This window comes from Herpailurus yagouaroundi, unplaced genomic scaffold (assembly GCF_014898765.1).
Source record: "Herpailurus yagouaroundi ecotype Mexico unplaced genomic scaffold, PumYag 192, whole genome shotgun sequence".
In the NCBI taxonomy this organism is placed as follows: Eukaryota; Metazoa; Chordata; class Mammalia; order Carnivora; family Felidae; genus Herpailurus; species Herpailurus yagouaroundi.
Window position 1 is genome coordinate 23,378,159 of NW_024412423.1, and position 22,125 is coordinate 23,400,283.

At 41.7% G+C, this 22,125-nt stretch overlaps 1 long non-coding RNA gene across 2 annotated transcripts in view; it reads right to left on the reverse strand.

The window, feature by feature from the left end:
* The window catches only part of LOC121010885 (uncharacterized), a 15,262-nt gene extending 8,640 nt beyond the window's left edge, over window positions 1-6,622 (reverse strand). Inside the window, exons 1-4 of one of the 2 annotated variants that reach the window (XR_005781403.1) lie at window positions 6,567-6,622; window positions 6,315-6,469; window positions 5,344-5,582; window positions 3,443-3,595 (exon numbers count right to left, since the gene is read on the reverse strand). This is a non-coding gene — a long non-coding RNA (uncharacterized LOC121010885). The remainder of the gene's footprint in view (window positions 1-3,442; window positions 3,596-5,343; window positions 5,583-6,314; window positions 6,470-6,566) is intronic. The other variant, XR_005781404.1, reaches the window with a different exon arrangement.
* Between the last annotated feature and the right edge of the window lie 15,503 nt (window positions 6,623-22,125).

The following is a 22,125-nucleotide window of genomic DNA, read 5'->3' on the forward strand; positions in this document are numbered from 1 at the left end:
CACCCAGGCGCCCCTAGGGTTTTCTTTACATAAGATCATGCTGTATACAAAGGTAATTTTACTTGTTTCAACCTAATTTGGATGCCTTTTACTTCTTTTTCTTACCTGCTTGCTCTATTTTGGACTTCCAGTACTATGGTGAATAGAAGTGGCAAGAGTAGTCGTCTTTGTCGTGGTGCTGATTTTAGAAGAAAAGATTTTAGCTTTTTACCATTGAGTGTGACTTTAACTGTCAGCGTTTTATATATTGCCTTTATTATGTTGCAGTACATGTGAAGTATGTATGTTCTTCTACTTATTTGTGGAGAATTTTCATCGTGGAAGGATGTTGAGTTTTATCAGATGCTTTTTCTGCATCTTATTGAGTTGATTGTAATTTTTATCCTTCATTCTGTTAATGTGGTATTTCGCATTAATTGACTTTCATATTTTGAACCATCCTTGCATCCTTGGGATAAGTTGAACTTGATTATGGCGTATGATCCTTTAAATGTGCTGTTGAATTCTGTTTGTTGTACTTTGCATTTGATACTGACTTCTGTTCCCTGGCTTAGCAATCGCTTGGATGGCTTCTGGTATCCTGGATGTCATTAGTCCTGTAGAGTTGTTGATATTCTTCCCTCCAAAACTAATAATAGGTAACATGAATTGAGCTTAAAACATGTGCCAGGCACTATACAAAGTATGTTACGTCTATCCTGTCTTTTATGATGAGGATATTGAGGCACCATGAATCTATGTAACTTGCTCAAGGATCCACATTTTCATGCAGAGGAGCAGAAACTTGCATCTAGCAGCCTGTCTTTATACATCATACTTTTAACTTGTATTATATACTGCCTCTGTGTAATGATATCCCAGCAACATTGTGAGAACAAAATGAGACTCTGCATTGTCTCATGCACATAGGAGTGCACATAAGAGGCATGTAATGTATTACTACATAAAACGTAGAAAACAAATATTGCCTCTAACTTGCAAAGCTCCTCCATTATGCTTGATGCTCATATTCTAGCACACAATAGTCAAACAGTGACAAATATGGATGCATTGACACCCCCATGTCAAGGAAGGAAGGACGAATGTGTGGCACTAGATTCTGAGGGGCTTAGTGGGCACAGATCTTGAGGATCTCATGGGGAGCCGGCTGTTTAAGATGACCAGCGGCAGGGTCTCCTGGCTTCACACACCTTTAGGAGGTCATTTCCTGGTCTTGCCTAGATCTTATAAGCATAGGCCTAACCTCTTTCACTGCAGACTGGTTTCCTAATTTGTGCTTGGCTTGGACAGCCTGCTCAGATGCCTCCCAACCCCACCCAAATTTCGAATCACCTTTCCACCCTTTTTAACTCTACTATGGGTAGAGAGATAAGTGGAGTTAAGCTCTTCTCCAATGATACCAGATAAAGTGGCAAGGTATCTAGGGAAATTACGTAAATGGAATAGTGGTGCAAGAGATACTTTGCACTGTATGCCTTTTTCACTCGTTTAGCTCTATATCCTGTGAATGTGTTATTTATTCCTACAAAATGAGATCCAAGACTAATGCATAAATAAACAAATACATAAATCATGTTCCCTAGGTGATTTTGCTGCCTAGCCAGGTTTGAGAATCACTGCATTAACTCATCACAAGGGACGGAAACAAACTCAAAATGCTTAGCCCATTTATCAGCCTTCTAGTGAAGTCATCTGCCTTGTACCCCCAGTGCTTACTAGAGAGCCCAGGGGAGGGTGCTCAACAAGCATTTGTTGAGTTTAAATCAATCCTTACCTTTTCTCTACAACAGACTGAGATGAGCTTGGTCTGTTGACTTCTGTGTGTATCTTTACATACCACCTGCAGACTAATGGCCACATTATCACATCTTGTGTGAAAGCCTCCAGTTTCCAAATGCATATCCCTGAAATGTATTTCACTGGGGCTCCTTGTCTGATCCTGTTCTTTCAAAATTATACATTGTGCTCTTTTTGAGATTAATTTGGAAAGGGCCTTGGGCCAAAAGTTAGAACTCTATGAATACAGGGACTAGTGGGAGTTTAGGTAAGTATTTATGGAGGAGGGCACAACTTGACCAGGACTGTGAGAATGATTCAAATTTTCATTGTCCAGTGCAACCACAGGAAAGATAGACCTGGAGCTAAGAGACTCCAGGTGGGAGGTACAGGAGCAGGCATTATAGCATCAGGAAGAGCTTCAAGCGGGAAAGTATGGTTTGGTAGCACTTAGCTATAGGAAAGGACACCAGGAGATGCAGGCTGGACAGAGGGAGGGGCCAGCTCATAACAAACAATCCCAGGGTATTGGGCTTGATGTACATACACAGGAAATTATCATTACTATAGTATTCGTATTAGTAAGACCTTCTTGGGGAGATGAGACAGATCCTGGCCTTGGAGCTAAATTTAGGGCTGTGGTTTTAAACAAGAAATGTGTCCCAAAGTTTGCTGCAGAAGCAGAACAGTTCAAGTGAAACCATGCTCTCCAGGAAAAGAATGTGTTCTCGGGGTAGATTCAGCCAGGTTTTGATGTTTGATGAACCTGCTGAGAATAATGAGGAGAGAGGTAGTGAGTGGGCAGAATAAGGAGATAATCATTCGTTAAAGAATAAAGTGTGGAAGCAGAGAAATAACATTTCTCTTCTCAGCATAACGGGGGGAGAACGAGGTGGGTGACGATCAAGGTGGTCCAGGGTGAATGGAGGATGTAAGTGACAGAAATCAATTCCTGACAACAGTGTATCCGTTCTCAGCTCGGAGGCAGAGCCAACCTGGACTTTTGCTCCATATCCTCCGCTCAGTGAATCCCTCTCCTGTTCCCTAAAGCGTTTCTCACAGAACCATTGTTGGAAAGGGTGGGAGGTGCTCTTCCACCCCCACGTGAAGGCTGCCAGGCAGCCAGCTTGCCCTGCGTCTGCCTGCCTCCCCACAGATGGCAAAGGACCCCAGACAACGTGAAAGACGCCCCGTCAATGGAAAATGGAGCAAAAGAGGGGCGCCTGGGTGGCGCAGTCGGTTAAGCGTCCGACTTCAGCCAGGTCACGATCTCGCGGTCCGTGAGTTCGAGCCCCGCGTCAGGCTCTGGCTGACGGCTCAGAGCCTGGAGCCTGTTTCCGATTCTGTGTCTCCCTCTCTCTCTGCCCCTCCCCCGTTCATGCTCTGTCTCTCTCTGTCCCAAAAATAAATAAACGTTGAAAAAAAAAAAAAAAGAAAATGGAGCAAAAGAAAGCACCCCCTACGTGAGCCCTGTTTGCCCACAAGTGTTTTGAGGGAGGAAATAGGAAGGGAATTATGCAAAAGTATCTTCTCTCAGAAAGTCAGTGTCATTCCTCCAGAACAGCAGAGAAACCTGTGGAGTATGGCTCACACTTACAGATTCCACTCCCATGCTGGATAGTTGTTTGTTTTTGCAGACTAAGAAGGCTTAAAAGGTGGGAGTTACCTTTTGATGGAACGGGATGCAAAATGTCTCTCGCCTAGTCGGTTTCAGGTCTTACAAATCAAGGCAGATTCCTTAACGGGATTATAATTTCTGGTCTGTCGTTTTTTCTGTTTAAAGCTCTTCCGTTAAGAGCTCTTCGCATGTGATATGGGGCTGAACGTAGAAAAGACACTCTTCAGGGACCAGTGTGGGATAGAACCCACACTTGTTACTCTGTCTGGGCCAGTGAAATTTCCCCTTAGACTAACACGTAAGTGGCTTTCTCAGTCTTGATCTGTAGGGGCTATGCAATGTCAATTTGTATGGGCAAAGGTCTAAGGGCACACAGAGACCAGAGCGTCCCTTTGCTTCTGTGGCTGAACAGTCAACCTCAGCAAGGCAAGACCAGCACAAGGTTAAGGTGAGTAACGTGCCTAAGGCCAAAATTTAAGAAGGCACTCACTCTTGGGGGTCACTTAAGTGCAGGGTCAACCCTGACAGCCTCCTTAAATTTTTGTTCTCCAAATGCCTCACTCTGGTCCCTGCCCAGAGCCTCAGTGTTCCATTCACAAACACTCAGACATTTCATGCCTTGATATTTTATGCAACTGCATCAACATTTATCCAGTAGATGTATTTCTAAACATTATTCACAAATTTATTCACAAATATTGAGAAGCTTCATCTGCTTCTTAGGATCTTCCACTGGCAGTGACCCAGCCACGTTAACTTCGTATTTTCCTTACTGCTTCATGCAGAGAACCTTAAAAGCACTGCAGGAAGTTGACATTAAGTGAATTGATGGAAGAGAAATAACCTTGGGTGATCACCTCCCAGATTCACCTGTTGTACAAGTTTGTTTTCATGTGTAATTTCCTGTACGTTGAGACCACCTGTGTTAAATTTGGATTCCTCTAATTCACTGTTGCCCAGACCAATCAAGAGGCTAAACAAAATAAAAGTGACCACCACTTGTCTTTATTGCCCACCCATCATGCGTACACTCTAGATCAAGGCTATGTGCTGTATTACACTTACCATACCCAACCGATCCTGGATTCTCAGGGTTGAAATAAGTGGGGACATATTTAACTACCTGGAGAAAATTATTTTTTCATTCTGTAGTTCTTGAGTTAGTATCTTGCCAAACAAGGGCATCTCTGTCAGTCTGAGTCACAGGATTCAAATCCTTATTTTTAACCTTTAGTGTAAACCAAGAGGTCAATTTTGGCCAGTTCAAGGCTGAATCCAAGACAGTTTTAAGACTATAGCCGACAGAAGACATCTATAAGTCACCTCCCTCTGAGTATCACAAGTTCTGCTATCTATGTTAGTCATTGCTGAATGCTCTGGCAGTATGATAACTGAATATCTAAGACGGATGTTACATTTCACATGGGTGGCTCTATCATTGTTTCCTTTGTGACTGTTTCCACCATTGCTTTTATGTTTAAAAGGCCCTCACCTGTTTACTGTTAAAAAACAAAATTCACCTGAGTAAATTTTGTATATTTTATTGGCTCTATTCAATGATCCACGAATCAGGGAGCATCCAACGTAATAGAGACAAGGGATCTCCAAAGAACTGGACAAAATGCAAAACTTTTATAGGCAGAAGGGAACAGGAACAAGAAGTTATACTAGGCACAAAAGCAGGTTGGTTATTGTAAGGTTACTAACTTTCCTTTAGGGGAAGGCAGGCATCTATTAAGGGATTCCTGAGTAATTCCATTTCCAGGAGAGTCAAACTGTAATTAAGTCAAGTCTCGCTTTGGTGATATGGGGCTTAGCATAAGCAACTCCACTTGGGGCCTGTTGTCTTGTTTTTAACAGTTCTACCTTTCTGGTTAGACTCTTAGCCTAAGAGATGTGGTAAAAAACAAAAACAAAAACAAAAACAAAAACTTAAGGCAATAGCTTACCAGCTCCTCCCAGCTACTGCTCGGGAGTTCTCACAATTTTTGCTGAATATCTGTGTGCTGTTCACAGGTCATGGTGTCCAGTTCACATTCTCCAAGTCAGTCATTCCTGTCGTTCCTTGTCTGTCTTAGGGAGATCATTTGGTTGGTAGTTCCTGTGTTCTAGATTTAGAGCTGTTGGTCTTTGGAATGTTTTTCTTTCCCCCTGGGTACATGGTTTCTTTTAGCTCAGGGAAGAAGGCCTAAAAAAAAAAGTTCCTGTTAGCTCTGAATATCTGCTTCCAATTTGGCCAATTTTTGGCCATAGAGCTACTTAAAAAAATCCTTTTAAATATCTTGTCAGATTTCATCCAGGACAAACAGCAAATATTCTTGGCTGTATTGAACAAACACTTGGACACAAGAGGTATCTCCAAAGAGGGTGCAAGGGGTTCTATCCTTGAAGATCCAGTGCCACTCCCAAAATATCCCAAAGAAAGAAAGACTTAGACATTTTATCTGAGAGCTAGTAACAGTTAGTGGGACCCTTGCTGCAGATGGAATACAACTCACATTTCTGTCCAGGCATATTTTGCAGCTCCCAACTCCCAAACCGCGACTGAGCTTCTGTATACACTCGAACTGGCAGCCTGCGTGTGGCAGGCAGGCATAAAGCCAAGCCAGGTTGTTGGGACACAAAACAAAAGAAACAAGGACATAGTTTTCCCTAGGAGAGAAAGGATCAGCAACCAGCAAGTGCCCCCAAACCAAATTTATAAGAGTCTGGATTTGGAAAGGAAGGGACAACCTGAGATTTTACCTCCTTCTCTCTACTGGACAGTATAGAGATCCAGAATAGCTGACTCTGGTGTGAATTCTCATCCTTTGCTGGCTTCTGCCAGTTTCCCCAGGATCCCATCTGCTGTCTCCAGAGCGAGTGAGGTTGAAAGTAGGGAGTATAGCCCTGGTATCTACGAGAATTTGGCAAGGTTTACCATTAATTTTAATTTTAGTTTCCTCTTGAAGCTTTAAGGAAATAACGTCTAGCAGTTTACTGGAGCATTCCTCAGGATCCCCTCAAGTATGGGACCAGCCCAGATGGTATGGGGGCTACTCACTTGGTGGACTTTTGTTGCTGGTCTTCGAGTCTCTTCAGAGGGGAAACAAAATTCAGAGAGAGGATTAGTAGACTGAGTAGTCAGGTAAGGGAGGATAGAGGGGAGCAGTGGGAATCACATTAGTCTTACATAGTCATGTCTTAGTTTTCCCTTGTATCTCTAATTCTCCTTAGACTTTTGGAATCTTGAGGCCTATCAGAGGCTTCTAAATTCCAATTACAATAGGTACTCTCCCCTGTTTATTTGAGTTAGTAGCCCTGGCTTTCAACTTCGTTCCTTAAATGAATGATCTTGTCTAATGGGAATGTTCTCCATATTGGCCGTTTTAATTTTAGTCTGTCTTTGTAAGATTCTGCCATTTGTTATAGACACGTACAGCTTCGGAGATCTGTAGGTCTGTAGATATAAGTAGGTGTGGTAGAAGGTGGCACATTGGTTTCTTCGAAACTTCTAAGCCTTGGGTTTCTCAGAGCCAAATTAATGACTAAGAGGCATTAAATACAAGCAGATAGGGACAGACCAGTGGCCACAAGATCTCCATGGTACTAGCATATTTTTTTGTGGAGGAAGAATGAAACGGTAGGGCATCATCTGACAGAGCTGAAACTGGGAGATCTCCAACGTAGTCGATAGGTATTTAATGGAAGGCACAGCAGGCTAATTTGAAAATGGCAGCAGAAGTGGGGAGGGGCTTTTTCTCTATAATACCGGATAAGTGTAAGGAGTCCACAAGAGAAAGGTCTGAGGGATGCTCAGTAGTCTGGCCCCTGTGAATTCTCCACACCAATGAGCCAGAGCTCCTGCCAGGACGCAGTCCCCCCTAGAGGAATAACAGAGAAGCAAACCAAACAGAACAGAGACAAAGGGACAAAGAAGGGCAAAAGGGGGGATGGGAATAGCCAGGAAATCAGAGGAAGCGGCCTGCCCTACTTTGGAACATTGTAAAACAACAGGAGAGGGACCTTTGAGAAGTTATAAAAGCTATCCTGAACCACGCCTCATTCTAAAAGTTCAAGGAACCAATTTCAGCACAAAAATCAGCAATAGGCAAGTATGAAAGTCAAATCCATACCAAGTTATTGTAAGAAAAAGCAAAATAAGGAGCAGAATAGCATCCCTGCAGACAGTGAAAGCATGCCAGAAAGATTTGCTCTCAAAATAGATTAAAACTATGACCTACTATTTCAAAACAAGCTGAAAGATTAAGAAAATGATGTAAGACATTAAAGGATAGGGCAAATCGGAATTTAGAAAGATCTCAGAAATGAGGTAATAACGCTCAGGAAAGGACTCAAGATAATGTAAAAATCTGTGGTGCTTAGAGATTTTTTTTTTTACCAAATGATTAGAGTGACATAGATGTAGGAGGACCCATGAGCATTATTAGATATATAGGTACTTGTAAAACTAAAACTCATTGAGAGCTAAGTTCATAATTACTACATACTGTGACCATTCACATCCAGTAGAACTCCAGTAAATGTAGCGAGCGGGCATGGCTAGAGCATGTGCCAAAATAATTTTAACGTTTCCACCGATCATATTGTACTATTGATTGTACTATTGTACATATTGATACTGTTAGTATCAGTGTTATTACTATGACACTGTCACATGTACAATACATGAAAACACAAATGAGTTATGATAGAACATTTTTATTCTGTCACCTCTGCTGTCCTTGAGAGCCAGGCTTCTCAGTGTGAAATAAAGGAGGTGCATATATAATAGATAAAAAGTTTAGTAAATGTTCTTTAGGTTTAAATTTGAATTGTAAGAGCAAAACAAACTCATGAGGTCCTGTGTGTGTGTGTGTGTGTGTGTGTGTGTGTGTGTGTGTGTGTGTTTGTATGTGCATGCACGCATATGTTTGCGTGCATCAGTGTGTGTGTGTTACTTAGCTCTGTATACTACTTAAAATGCCTTGAGATAATTACCAACATCATAGTAATCATGGTCTTGAAATAAAATTTGTAACCCAAAGAAACCTGGTTTTCTTAAAGAAATAGCTTATTCCAGAGAGGATGGCCAGGAGGCTACCAGATCCTACTTGGGTCATGACAGAAAGACTCTAGAGATGACTTAACGAGTCTGCCACTAGTTAAAGGTGGGACAAAATTGTGTTTCGATAATGAAAATGATTATAATGGGTTGAAAGCGACCAAATATGTTTATTTCCTGAGTTTATGGAATTAAAACATTATTCACCTTCAGAAAGTGACAGCAAACCACTTTCATTGTCTTGAAAACCAGTACATAAATGGAAAGGGCCCAGCATTTTATGACCTTCATGAACTGTACCAAGAGTAATCAAAAGAGTAAAAAAGGACAAGTGTCTCTTTATCAAATATTCCAATGAAGAAACTCCTAAAATGTCTCCCTCCCTTCATGTTCTGATCTTCGCTGACAACATTTTAGCCTCTTTCTCCCTCTTTTCGCCACATCTGGGTGAGCCAGGATGGCCGATGGCTGTCTCCTTTGGCACCTGGAGATGGTTCAAACCATGCCAGCTCCACTGTGCCCAGAAACCTTCACCCTACCCTATCTTCTAATCACAGTAACAACCACATGCAGTCTCCTTTCCCTGCTCCCTCGAGTCATTTTTGGGGCCAGCTTAGGAAGCCGGCAATGCTGTAGTCTGGCTACAGCCCCATTATGTAAGTAATAAACCTTTTCATTCCTTCTCTGTGTATGGTATTTATCAGTCTTGACATCCAGCCCAGTTTTGGATGGGGATCCATCCTCTCTCAGAGTGATCTCACCACGGACAAAAATGAAAAGGTAAATGTAGGATATTGCCATTGGTAACCCCCAATTAAAAACAGCATTTAGGCAAAGGCTGCTGACATCACAAAATGAGAGGTACATCAGACACTGTGTGCTTCCTATAATTTTGATAGAATTTAGGGGCGCCTGGGTGGCGCAGTCGGTTGGGCGTCCGACTTCAGCCAGGTCACGATCTCGCGGTCCGTGAGTTCGAGCCCCGCGTCGGGCTCTGTGCTGACAGCTCAGAGCCTGGAGCCTGTTTCAGATTCTGTGTCTCCCTCTCTCTGCTCCTCCCCCATTCATGCTCTGTCTCTCTCTGTCCCAAAAATAAATAAACGTTGAAAAAAAAAAATTTTAAATCTGTGTGTGTCCATGTGCGTGTGTATTCAGAATAAGTGAAGGTCTGTTGGATCATGGACTCAGACCTACTAGTGGGAAATACCAGTACAAAAACAGTACACATTTCTGGAAAGACATTTGGCAATAAAGTTTAAGAAGCTTAAACGCTGTAGAGCTCTTTATCTACCTTGTAGATATCAAATCTAAGGAATAATTAATGACAGGATAAAACTTTATATAGGAAGATTTGCAGTGTAATAATGTAGTTTCCTATAAAGTAGTTAATGAGAGAAGGCATATAATGTCTAGAAGTAAAGGGAAAAGTTGAACAACATGCCATAAATTAAAAGATGCCTTTGAAAAAATGTGATAAGCATCAGTGCTTGAAATATATGCCATAGTGTTGTTTTTTTAAAAAGGCAAGAAACAAATGAGTGTTCAAAATGGATGTATATGGGAAGAGTAAAAACCCTGGGAGAAAATGCAGCAATGCAAACTCTGATGAAAACCAGTGTCGGAGCACTGTTCTCGAATCAGCCCATGAGAAATGACAGCTCGTCAGCGAAGTCATCAGGCAACACCCGCCCAACACTCTGAAGTTTCATGTTCACAGTGGACCATGTCTGTAAAACTCATTTCTGGTTCAAATACTCTCATAATAATTAAGGAAAGGAATCTTACCACTCCATAAAAGGAATGATAACGGGGAATGCTCCTACATTTTCAAATAAAAGATACAGATCCTTGTCGACATCATCACCTTCTTCAGCATCATGGTTTCTGTGCCTGTCAGGGATGGGCTCATCGATCACAGAGCCCTGGGGTCCTTGATGGCAACTTTCCATATCAAACTAGAGCACACTCATGAGAATTTCCATCTCCCTGGCAAGACTGTGAGTTCCAAAGAACCGTGTGCGCATCCTCCCTGATCCCTGCTGGAACCCTGGCTCCCAGCCCAGGAGAGAATACCTGATTAATATCTGTCAAGTGAATGAACAAATGTTCCTATAACAGATGTGCTCCTGGGGAACCAATTCTCCACTGTTTAAGCCTTCTTACTCTAATGAGAGATGGACTGAAATTATTTATAGGAAAGAATGCTACGTGCCCTGTACCTATCTAGTAGAGGGCAGTTAAATGTGGGACGCCTGCTACTTCAGTATTAACGCTCTCTCCCATTTCTTGTATCCAAGAAAGTATAGGCATTGAGCCGAGTAGTTCGCATTCATTATGTCTAATACTCAAACCATCTTATCTCTCTGTCCATTTTGCCAGTGTGGCCATTAGGACTCAGAGAATTGGTGTGACTGGGCCAAGACCACCCAGCTGGGAGCTCCCAAGTCAAGGTGACTGTTTCAGTAGCTCACATGCAGTACTAAGGATCAAACCAAGAAATGAGAGAAAATGAAAGATATCTCTAGATGTCTCCAAAGAAGGGAATAGGTAGGAATATCATCAGTCAGCAGGGAGCCTAAGTTACTAGAAAACTCAGAAAGCTCCCAAATGTTTCAGCTGGTTTGCTCAGCTTTTTTTGAAAAGGAAATAAGGTAAGAATGGAGTTCTTCAGTCAGATGCCTAATCCTTCAGGGAAGGGAAGGCAAAACATAGTGTTAGAGACGAGAGTAGCTTTTTTTTTCTTTTTTTTAAACCCCATTAAAAATTCTTGAAAAGGTGAAACACAAAGGATGCTAAGGGAAATGGGAGCTTGAATCAGGGATTATTTTTCCCAAGTTTTTCCTAAACTTTCACTCTATGGAGACTGATTATTGGGAGTTGAAGAAGAATGAGCATTTGAAGTATTAATGTTGGACACAAGGTTCACAAAAATGAAACAAGTATACAAATGACGGGCTTGACAATTTCATGTAGAAATATATACACGTGGAACTTTAATTAGACACTTGACACAAAAAATGGAAATTAAAGGATTATATATGTCCTTAGGGGCGCCTGGGTGGCACAGTCGGTTAAGTGTCCGACTTCAGCCAGGTCACGATCTCGCGGTCCGTGAGTTCGAGCCCCGCGTCGGGCTCTGGGCTGATGGCTCAGAGCCTGGAGCCTGTTTCCAATTCTGTGTCTCCCTCTCTCTCTGCCCCTCCCCCGTTCATGCTCTGTCTCTCTCTGTCCCAAAAATAAGTAAACGTTGAAAAAAAAATTAAAAAATAAATAAATAAATAAAGGATTATATATGTCCTTAATAATAACCATGTAGGAGGAATTGTCAATAATGGGGAATTTAAATGCTTTCATAAATGGGATTCAAAATTCATACTGAACGGAAAAAGTTAAGATTTAAAAACAGTGAAAGACCTGTTGTTAACCAGTCTTCAGCCAGTGAAAGATGATAAAAATCAACTGGAAGATTTTACGGATGCTAACGTTTTTAGAGGAATTTTCAGCTCCTTTCTTTAGTAAGAGGAATTCATTGTATCACCCTGAGACAGAAAATATTCTGGGTATCTCAGACAAAGTTAAATAATATACAAATTGACAAGATTCTTACTGTCTGTTGCAGACCATTGGTTCTCAGTACTGCCTGCATATTAGAATCACCTGGACAGCTTCAAAAATATTCATTCTGGATCCCTACCCTAATTAAACCAGAACCTTTGGGAATGGAAATTGGTGTTTTTCAAAAGCTTCCATGATGATTGTATTTTGCTGCCGGATTGAGGATCACTAATGTAGAAAGTGAAGAGTATGATTATAAACCGAATGAGTGTAAGAACCGTGCAAGATTTATTCAAAACATTGCCTGGGACATGATAGACTTATTGAATGGATTGAGTAATTTAGTCACCCTGTGGCATATCTGTAATTAGGAAAGCCTACCAATGCTTCCCACTCCATAATATCATTTTTAAAATTGCGTGTGCTGAATGATAACTTATTTTCAGTTTTCCTTGGGCATGTGTTCAAATAATATTTTCTAATTCATAATTGGAAGACATGAGGGTCCTATGAGATGAGGCTGGATTTCTTGTCACCAAAAGGAACTGGATGCCTGGCTTGCCATCATTATAAATGGTCCCTTAGCCCATAATACGGGATGAGACATTGCTGAAATTCTGGCTCAAGAAGCCATGCTTTGACACATTTTTGATGAGGACCTACTCTAAGACATATTCTATATCAGAACCAATGTATCCGTACACTTAACTCTGAAACAAAGTTCAATAGTGACCTTTAATATAGGAGATAGTCTGACATTTTCTGTTCTATTTTATTAATTAAAAAATGTTTTAAAAACTTAATTCGATGACCTACTAGGGGATTGTCAGTCACACCTTGAGAAACACTGCAATAATGGGACAGTGCAAATAGCATGGCTAAGGCAAAATAGGAAATGCCTTCTTGCTGTGGAAGAGAACATAGATTTTCAGTGCTTATAACTAACTCATGATAGCCTGATTTGTTACACTTGCCACACATGTATGTTTTATTGTTTACTGTCTATCTCTTGCAAGATGAATGTATGCCTCATGTAGGTGGAACTCCCATATGCTTTGTATACCATTGTATCACCAACTAGATACAAAAGCAGTGCCTGTTCAACATCATCACCTTCTTCAGCATCATGGTTTCTGTGCCTGTCAGGGATGGGCTCATGGACCACAGAGCCCTGGGGTCCTTGATGGCAACTTTCCATATCAAGACAAAGGGAGTGTAGCCCTGGTATCTACCAGAATTTGGCAAGGTTTACCATTAAACCTTAATGGTAATGGCTCATTAAACTGATGAACACATAAATAATTAAGTCCCTAGTATAATGGTTTCCCAGACCCAATAACATTGAATGTAATTTTCAATTTTTTTCCAAACAGCTTTCATTTCCAAAGTCCTCGTCATACAGTTTTCATCCTCTTGAAGAACTAACTATGTCATTACTGTTTTGGTTTTTTTTTTTAAGGGATTACTAAGGAGATCCATGGCATATTCAGTGGAAAGTACCGTAGGGCTCCTGCAACTCACCTCAGGGTTAAAAAAAAAATCATCGTTGCCTTAAAATCATGGCCCTGAAGCCAAAAATAGTATCCCTATGAATGAAAAGAGAGAAGGAAAATCTATCTTCTCAATGTTCTTCTGGGAGTAACAGTTCCTAAATATCTTGGCAGGGAAGTAGGCAGACTTTGGAAGTAAGACAGCCATCAGATCAGGAGCCTGGGAGCCAAGTGTGATGAATGCCAATGAAGCTGCCAAAGCATGGCAAGTTCCTGGCCCTTGGGAAGGAATTGAAAAAAGGAGAAATAAGTGGTAAGAGGCACTGGGTGGAGGAAGTGAAGAGACAAAGGGCCACAAGGCAGAGACCCTAGGAACACAAATGCAACCCAGGGAGAGAGAACAGAGAAAAGGGAGAGGACATAGATCAATTGCTATCCACCCACCCACACACAACACACTGCAGATACCATGTAAGTCTGTATCAGCTAGCGCTCATGGTGCCGCGTGACTCACAAGTTTCAGTTCATAGATGTGTTGTGCTTAGAGATTTATAATCTAAGCTCCTGGTGCTGATAGAGGGTAAGAATCCATTCATTCACTCAGTCAGTGATTATTTATTGAATGCTTGCCTTTTGCAAACACTAGGAATAGAATTGTCAATATAGTAGACATAGTACCTGTCCTTCAGGAATTCCTTTTTTTTTTTTTTTTTTTGAGTTTATTTATTTATTTTGAGAGAGCAAGAAAGCAGGGGAGGGGCGGAGAAAGGGAGAGAGAGAGAGAATCCTAAGCAGGCTCTGCATTGTCAGTGCAGAGCCCAACCTGGGGCTCGAACTCATGAACTGTGAGACCATAACCTGAGCCGAAATCCAGAGTTGGACGCTTCACTGACTGAGGCACCCAGGCGCCCCTGGGGAATTTTTATTCTAATGAGAAATTTAGATGCAGATAATGTTAATGAGTTAATTATATAATTAATTGTTGACTGCAATTTTAAGAGTTATGAGGGGCACCTGGGTGGCGCAGTCGGTTAAGCATCCGACTTCAGCTCAGGTCACGATCTCGCGGTCCGTGAGTTCGAGCCCCGCATCAGGCCCTGGGCTGATGGCTCAGAGCCTGGAGCCTGTTTCCGATTCTGTGTCTCCCTCTCTCTCTGCCCCTCCCCCGTTCATGCTCTGTCTCTCTCTGTCTCAAAAATAAATAAACGTTAAAAAAAAATTTAAAAAAAAGTTTTGAAGAGGGCCAGTGGTACTGTAAACACTTGAGCTCGGATCTAAAGCATGAGGAGGAGCCAAGTGGAGCATTCCGAGTAGAGAAGACGGCATTTGCAAAGGTCCTGGGGCAGTGGAAGTATGTTCCAGTCGAAGACGGTGTGGCCGGCAGGCAGCGAGAGAGGACAGAATCTCTAGGCGAGGAAGCAGGGTCTGGGCCATGCAGGAATCTGCAGGGCATGCAGAGAATTTGCCGTTTTGTCTTGAGAGAAACATGAAGCCTTCAAGGATTTTGAACAGTGTTCAGGGGGTGCCGGTGGGGAGAGAGCAGGGGCAGGATCTCACACACGTGCGCCTGTCTCAGGTTGATCCTGTGGCAAGTGTTTCCGCAGGCTGCCTGTCAGGTGTCTGGAACACCCCATTCCAATCCCAGCCAATGCGGATCTGTGGGACAGAAGAGCTTTCGTCCTGTTACTGGATCCTCTTTCAGCGTATCCCTCAATCTGTCCAATTTACTGTGCAGAGAAGTTCCCCAGCTTAAGTCGTTTCTCATTAGAGAATGATTTGAAAAGGAAAAGGCTTTGCCTGCTTGTTACTACTGAAGAAAATGGTCTTGGGCGAGAGAGGCTTCCCTTCATCTGGGGCCGGTAACTCCAGTAATGATTTGCCATAGATCCGCCTAAATCCTCATCATCTCACCCTTTTAATCCTCAGCTCCTTCTCTACATATCAGGCTTGGGAGGGCACAAATCTCCTTCTTCATTAAGAAAAACCCACAGCCCCGTAACCTGAGAATGTAGATCCGTCCATGTAGGAGTGCGGCCGAATGCATCTTGGTGAAATTTTGATGACAATGGAATTCTACTTTCCACATGGGGGAATCAAGAGCCACAGGCCTTGGGTCTCCAAAAGGGTCTGGCTCTCCGGAGCGCCCTGTCTAGACAGCTAAGATGCATCTTTCCAGGTTTCCTTATAGTGCTTTTAAGATCAGATCAAATTCAATCTGACCATGAACTATGGTTTCTTAATAAATAAATAAATAAATAAATAAATAAATAAATAAATAAATAAAACCTATTCTTGAAAAAAAATTCAGGTGTGAGAAATCCGAATCCATGTGGGAGCGCTCGAGTTTAGCCCCCACATCTGACAGGGAGGGAAAATTGGGGAAATCCTTTTAAATATTTACTAAGCAGTTGTGTGCCAGGGACTGGGCTGAAGCTTTAAATGTACCATTTCATTTGATCCTCGTAACTATTCTATGAAGTAGCTGCTAGTAACGTCTGCATTTTGCAGATGAGGAATATGAAGCTAAAAATGGTTCATTCACTGCCCGGGACTGTGATGGAGCTGGGATCTGAGCCCTGTCTCTGCAACCCAAACACCTACTGTTTTAATTCCAGTACAACACAGTAAGATTGATTATGTAAAACATAGCAACACCGGGGCACGTTTCCTAGTATTGTCCAGTACTGTGAAGGTAATAGCTCAGGCTGGCATCTAGGGAAGGCGCTCCTTTAAGGGTTAGAAATCAAACCCTTGCGGGCGCCTGGGTGGCTCCGACTCGGTTTCAGCTCAGGTCATGATCTCACGGTTGGCGAGTTTGAGCCCCGCGTAGAGCTCTGCACTGACAGTTCGGAGCCTGCTTGGGATTCTCTCGCTCTCTCCTTCTCTCTCTCTCTGCCCCTTCCCCACTCACACTGTTTTTGTCTCTCTCAAAATGAATCAACTTAAAAAAAGAAAAAGAAATTGAGCACTTCCCTCCCCTTCCATAAAGTGTCCCAAAAGACCAAAAGAATTCAAAAACAGGAAGAAAACCAGAGATGATGCCATACCCATGTCAGAAACTTGCAGGAATTTCTGCTGTGGTACAGAACATGGAATGGGTGCAAGGGAACTGAACCCTGGGGAGGGGGTGGGGCAGGCTGTGGGACAAAGGGGTTTTCCCCCTCCCCCTCCGGTTCCTCCTACACTGTGGATTAGTCACCCACAGAGTCAGCCCAGCAGGGCAGAGCTTCTATGAGAGGAAAAGCCCTGGGGAGGTGGACTGCATGTTGAGAGGCAATTTAAGAACAGCTGGGTAGATTTATTTTTTCTCTCTGCGTCTATGATGCCAAGAAGGTAACAAAATATTACCTACAGCAAACATTTAAATCAGAGCACGCAACTCATGCAAAACACAAACTGCTCCTACATAAGAGCCTGTTCCAAGGAATGGAGTACACATTTGTTTCTTAGCCTTGGGACTGATTACACAGGGAAGAGTCTGTTGGTATATGTGGTACACAGAGAAAGATGATGCACTATTTCCTGGTTTCAAGGTGTAGAAATTTGACTATTATTCCTTTTTTCCTGCCCATCCTATAAGACCCAGCTCATGCCCACTCTTTCATAAAGCCATTACTGAACCTCTCCATTTCTCATCCCCCTAAACCAGAGGTGATATCTACATCTTTTTCTGTTTGCTGACTGTTGTTAATTTCAAAAGATGCAGTTGTTCGGTGCCTGGGTTGCTCAGTCAGTTGAGCATCCAGCTCTTGATTTTGGCTCAGGTCATGATCCCAGAGTCATGGGGCTGTATGCAGAGTATCGAGCCTGCTTAAGGTTCTCTCTCTCTCTCTTTCTCTCTCTCTCTCTCTCTCTCTCCACCTCTCTCCCCTTCCCTCTCTTTCTCTCTCTCTCTGTCAAAACAAAAAGATGCAGTTACATCAGGTAAAAAAAAAAAAAATCACACCTAAGTATTACGAAGGCATACAGTGAAAATACAGCTTCCTGCCAGGCAACCCTCTTTGTTTCTCTTCTCAGCTTCTTGAATGTCTCCAAAGACAGTTGTCTATACCAGAAAATAGAAGTTCTCTCTGCACATCGTTCTTCCCCTTCCTTCTTCATCTCAGCATATAGCCTTGGAGATTATTCCACATCAGACCTACAGATCCCCCTCATTTATTTTCATGGCTCGCTAGTATTACCCTTACATCTCCCTCTTTTGAATCCCAGTGATGTACCTGCATTGCCAGTGTTAAGCTTTGTATCTCATACTTGAGATCTAGTGCCCACGTGCATGCTGTCTTCTCTGCTGGATTTTAACTCATTGATGACAAAGACTACACATCATTTTTTGACATATTTCCTTTGGGCTTATTATACCGTAAGGTAGACGTATGCAATAATTAAATTGTAAAGCTCTATCATGCTTTCCTATGACTATTTGGCCATAGAACAGCAGTTTTTAAAATTGAGGTAAAATTTAAAAACAATAAATTGTACAAATCTTTTGTTTTTAACATTTTTAATGTTTGTTTATTTTTGAGAGAGAGAGACAGAGACAGAGGCAAAGCAGGAGCGGGGAAGGGCAGACAGAGGGAGACACAGAAACCGAAGCAGGCTCCAGGCTCTGAGCTGTCAGCACAGAGCCCCATGTGGGGTTTAAACTCACAAACTGCAAGATCATGACCTGAGCCGAAGTCGGACTCTCAATGGACAGAGTCACCCAGGCACCCCAGATGTACAAATCTTACGTGCTCAGTTTGATAAGTTTTGAGAGTTGTAACTACCACTCAAAACATGACATGGAATATTTCCATCATTCGGGAAAGTTCCCTCATACTGCCTTCCAGTCCATTTTATCTCTCTCACCATCACCCACACGTCAGAAGCAGTGATTTTCTGATTTCTGTCACCATGTATCAACTTTATATAATCTTGTACTTAAGTTGAATGGAATAGCATAGTGATACTCTCATGAATATTCCTTTTCATTGTGGAGTAGTATTTTACTTTATGAGATTTGTTTCTGAATGTTCTTTTGTCAGTGGATTTTCATCCCCTCCCCAATTTTACCTATGATGAATAAGGTTGCTTTGATCATCCTGGTACTAATCTTTTAGTAACCTGTGCTTTCTTTTCTCTTGGGTACATACCTAGGAGTGCACTTCCTGGGTCATGGGGCACATCAATGTTTAACTTTAATAAGAAATTGCCAAATTCTTATCTAAAATTGTTGTATCATGTTAAACTCCACCAGCAATGCGCAAAGGTCTCGATGTTCATTTTTGCCCACATTTGATATTGTTGTCTTTACCTTCACTATTTGTGCATGTGTGAAATAATACCTCGTAGTGGTTTTAATTTGCATTACATGATGAGCAGTGACGTTAAAAACTTATTGACTGTGTGTTATCTTCTTTCTGAAGAATTAGTTGTAGTGTTTTGTCCATGTTTTTTAATTGAGTTGTTTTTTGTTCTGGATATGAATCACTCATAAAATATATGTATTGGAAATATTCTCTCCTAGTTTGTGGGCCTACTTATTTACTAAATGGGGTCCTTGATGAGTAGAAAATTTAAATTTGACAAAGTCAGGTTTGCCTTCCCCCCCCCCCACCATTATCACCCCCATTTTTGTGTTCTGTATAAGAAATCTTTTGCCTACAAGTCATGAAGATATATTCTTTCCTGTGTTTTCTTCTAGAAACTTTATTTCTCTAAGCTTTCTGTTTAGGTATATGATCTAACTTGAATTAATTTTTGTATATGGCATGAAACAGTGGCTGAGATTCCTTTGTATTCCATACAAACATCCAGTTATTCCAGCACCATTTGTTAAATAGCTTTCCTTTCTCCATTGTCTTTGTGCCTTAAAACTCAGTTGTCTGTGTATGTGTGGGCCTGTATCTGGATTCCCTGTTCTTTCCCACTGATCTATCTTATAGCAATACCATACTGTCTCAATTACTATAACTTTATTTAGAAATAATAGAATATAAGTTCTCCAATTTTTTTTTCAAGATTGTTTTTCTTATTCTAGACCCTTTAAACTTCCATATAAATTTTAAGATTACTGGGGCGCCTGGGTGGCGCAGTCGGTTAAGCGTCCAACTTCAGCCAGGTCATGATCTCGCGGTCCGTGAGTTCGAGCCCCGCGTCGGGCTCTGGGCTGATGGCTCGGAGCCTGGAGCCTGTTGCCGATTCTGTGTCTCCCTCTCTCTCTGCCCCTCCCCCGTTCATGCTCTGTCTCTCCCTGTCCCAAAAATAAATAAACGTTGAAAAAAAAATTAAAAAAAAAATTTTAAGATTACTTTGTCATTTTCCCCCAAGAAAGCCTGCTGGGATTTTGCTTAGGGCTGAATTAAATCCACACATCAATTTGGAGACAATAGACACCTTCACAATTTTGAGACTTCGGATCCATGGAAATTTTATACCTCTTCATTTATTTAAATTTTGTTTAATTTCTCTGAGATTGTCTTGAAATTTTCGGTGCAGAGGACTTGCACATCTTCCATTAGATTTGTTCTAAGACGCTTAGTATTTTGGGTGCTGTTATAAATTTAATAGTGTGTTCCAGTTGTTTATTATCAGAATAATGCAAATACAACTGATCCATGTATGTTGCATATGTATTATAATAGTTATGTTTTGTTGATGAATTGCCCTTTTAGTCATTATGAAATGAACTTGTTTTTCCTCTGGTAATTTTCTCTGTTCTGAAGTCTACTTTGTCTGATATGATATGGCTGTGCCACCTCCCTTATGCTTTGTGTATGCATGGTCTGTCTTTTTCAGTTACTTTACTTTCAACCTGTGTGTGTCTTTATGTTTAAATATGTTTCTTGTAAGCATTCTTGCTTTTTTAAAATCTTGTCTGACAAGGTCTGCATTTTACATGGAGTGCTAATTCGTTTACTTGCAAAGGAAGTATTGATGTGGTTGGATTTTATGTTTATCTTCTTGGTGTTTGTTTCGGTTATGTGTGTATTTGTTTCCTAGGCCCACCATAACCAAGTACCACAAACTGGGTAGATAACAGAAAGTCATTTTCTCACAGCTCTGGAGTCTGGAGTCTGAAATGAGGGCATCAGCAGGGTTGGTTCCTGATAAAGGGGAGGGAGGGAGGGAGTTGTCCTAGGCCTCTCTCCATGGCTTGAAGATGGCCTTCTCTGTGTGTCTTCACATTGTCTTTCCCCTCATGCCTGTTTGTGTCCAATTTCCTCTTCTATCTATCTATCTATCTATCTATCTATCTATCTAACCTATCTATCTTTTACTTATTTCAGAGACAGAGAGAGAGAGAGAGAGAAACAGAGGAAGAATCCCAAACAGGCTCTGTGTCCAGTGCAGAGCTCGAAGCGGGGCTTGATCTCACATCCACGAGATCATGACCTGAGCTGAAATCAAGAGTTGGACACTCAATAGACTGAGCCAACCAGGCGCCCCAATATTTCCTCTTCTTATAAGGACACCAGTCATGTTGGATTAAGGCCCGCCCTGAATGACCTCATTTTAACCTAATGACTTCTTTAAAGACCCTCTCTCCAAATACACTCACATTCTGAGGTACTTGGGCTTAGGACTCCAACAACTGAATTTTGAGGGCACACAATTCAGCCAATAACAATGTTCCATAATATCCTTTCTTGTACCTTCCTTTGTACCTCCTTTCCTGCCTTGTTTTAGACAAATCAGGTATATTGCTAGTATTCCATTTAATACTTTCTATTGACCTTTTTTTTTTAGCTGTACCTCTTTGTGTTAATTTTTAGTTGGTTGTTCTAGAGATCACCATCTGCAACTTGAACTCCTCACAGCCACCTTCAGTGTTGCCACACTGCCCTTCTGTCGACTTCACCCTGGCCTTTGTGCTCTTTTTGTTTTATATTTACCTTTACATCTGCTATGAACCCCTAAACATATTATAATTAATTTTGCCTTAAACATTTATCTCTGAAAGAAGTGTGAAAATGAGAAAAAGCTAATAGTCTTTAAGAAGTTTTGTGTATAAAAGATAATAAAAAGTTATGTGGTATTATAAAGAAATATAAAGATATAGAAATATATTTATTTACATATATTATTATTGATTATCATTAATTAATAATAATGTGACCTTTGATTTTCATCGGGCAGGTTAAACATGCTGTTCTGTTGGCTCTGGCCTCCATGAAAAAAGCAGTTTCTAACCTTTGCCGTTACAGTGAGAGAGATTAGTGCTAGGCACAAAGGGAAAGTCTGGAAGCAGGAAAAAATTCACTCTTCTGTGTAATACTAGGCTTATCAACTCCCACTCCTGCCCAGACATAGGAATCCTCCTCTACCATAGCCCCAGGAAGCTCTTTGTCAAGGCCCAGCAGGCTTTGGCACGCCAGGAGAGACCCCCTCCCGAGTTTTAGCATCCAGGGAGTCTATATAAGGAATCACTGGTGGTTCTTCAGACCCCGTCGCTTACTCTTTGCAAGGATGATGGGCAGAGCAGAGGCAAAGAGTGAAGAGGTCTTCTGAATATAGGAGTGATGTGGTTTCTAGGAGTGACTCTCTATAGTTGACAGTACTGGGACTTGGAGAGGTCAAGAGTGTTTTGATGTGTACCTATGGAGCTCCCAGTGAGGACAGAGTGGTTTGGATGGTCCTCTCTGTCCTCCAAGCAGCCCCAT